Source organism: Arachis ipaensis, chromosome B9 (genome assembly GCF_059453495.1).
Source record: "Arachis ipaensis isolate K30076 ecotype BB chromosome B9, ASM5945349v1, whole genome shotgun sequence".
Classification (NCBI taxonomy): domain Eukaryota; kingdom Viridiplantae; phylum Streptophyta; class Magnoliopsida; order Fabales; family Fabaceae; genus Arachis; species Arachis ipaensis.
Genome location: NC_142444.1, coordinates 58245644 through 58247252, shown reverse-complemented (window position 1 = coordinate 58247252; position 1609 = coordinate 58245644). Strand labels below are relative to the sequence as shown.

Below are 1609 nucleotides of genomic sequence, written 5' to 3'. Positions count from 1 at the left end.
TCAATGGCCTTGCACTCTCCTTTTGGGTTCTCTTCTGTATTGCTTGGGAGAGTACTAGGAGGGATTTCAGTGATCCTTTTACTCAGCTGGCCCACTTGTGCTTCCAAATTTCTAATGGAAGACCTTGTTTCATTCATGAAACTTACAATGGCCTTCGATAGATCAGAGACTAGATTTGCTAAATTAGAAGCATTTTGTTCAGAGTTCTCTGTCTGTTGCTGAGTTGATGATGGAAAAGGCTTGCTATTGCTAAACCTGTTTCTTCCACCATTATTAAAGCCTTGTTGGGGCTTTTGATCCTTCCATGAGAAATTTGGATGATTTCTCCATGTTGAGTTATAGGTGTTTCCATAAGGCTCACCTAAGTAGTTCACCTCTGCTATTGCAGGGTTCTCAGGATCATAGGCTTTTTCTTCAGAAGATGCCTCTTGAGTACTGTTGGATGCAGCTTGCATTCCATGCAGACTCTGAGAGATCATATTGACTTGCTGAGTCAATATTTTATTCTGAGCCAATATGGCATTCAGAGCATCAACTTCAAGAACTCCCTTCTTCATAGGCGTCCCATTATTCACAGGATTCCTTTCAGAAGTGTACATGAACTGGTTATTAGCAACCATGTCAATGAGTTCTTGAGCTTCTGCAGGCATTTTCTTTAGGTGAATGGATCCACCTGCAGAAGTATCCAATGACATCTTAGATAACTCAGATAGACCATCATAGAATATATCCAGGATGGTCCATTCTGAGAGCATGTCAGAAGGACACTTTTTGGTCAACTGTTTGTATCTTTCCCAAGCTTCATAGAGGGATTCACCTTCTTTCTGTCTGAAGGTTTGGACATCAGCTCTAAGCTTGCTCAACTTTTGAGGAGGAAAGTACTTGGCTAAGAAAGCCGTGACCAGCTTATCCCAAGAGTTCAGGCTGTCTTTAGGTTGAGAATCCAACCATAATCTAGCTCTGTCTCTTACAGCAAAAGGGAAAAGCATGAGCCTGTAGACTTCAGGATCTACTCCATTAGTCTTAACAGTATCACATATCTGCAAGAATTCAGTTAAGAACTGAAAAGGATCTTCAGATGGAAGTCCATGAAACTTGCAGTTCTGCTGCATCAGAGAAACTAATTGAGGTTTCAGCTCAAAGTTGTTTGCTCCAATGGCAGGAATGGAGATGCTTCTTCCATGTAAATTGGAATTAGGTGCAGTAAAGTCACCAAGCATCTTCCTTACATTATTATTATTTTCGGCTGCCATCTCCTCTTCCTGTTCGAAAATTTCTGAAAGGTTTTCTCTGGATTGTTGTATTTTAGCTTCTCTTAATTTTCTCTTCAGAGTCCTTTCAGGTTCTGGATCTGCTTCCACAAGAATGTTCTTATCCTTGCTCCTGCTCATATGACAAAGAAGAAGGCACAGAAAAATAATAATAATAATAGAGATCCTTTATACCACAGTATAGGGATCCCTTTGTGAGTGGAAGAAAAGAGGGGGAGACAAAGAATGTGATGTAAAGGAAGAAACACAACTGTACGGATGGAAGAGATGTGAGATGAGATGTTAGGATATGAATGAATAAATAGAATAGGATGAGAGAGAAGGAGGGAATTTTCGAA

General features: G+C 40.3%; 1 non-coding gene across 1 annotated transcript; it reads left to right on the top strand.

Moving 5' to 3' along the window:
* Positions 1–753: 753 nt before the first annotated feature.
* Positions 754–857, top strand: LOC148544771 (small nucleolar RNA R71). The gene has a single exon (XR_015901141.1). It is a non-coding gene; the product is annotated as a small nucleolar RNA R71 (small nucleolar RNA).
* The last annotated feature ends 752 nt before the right edge of the window (positions 858–1609 follow it).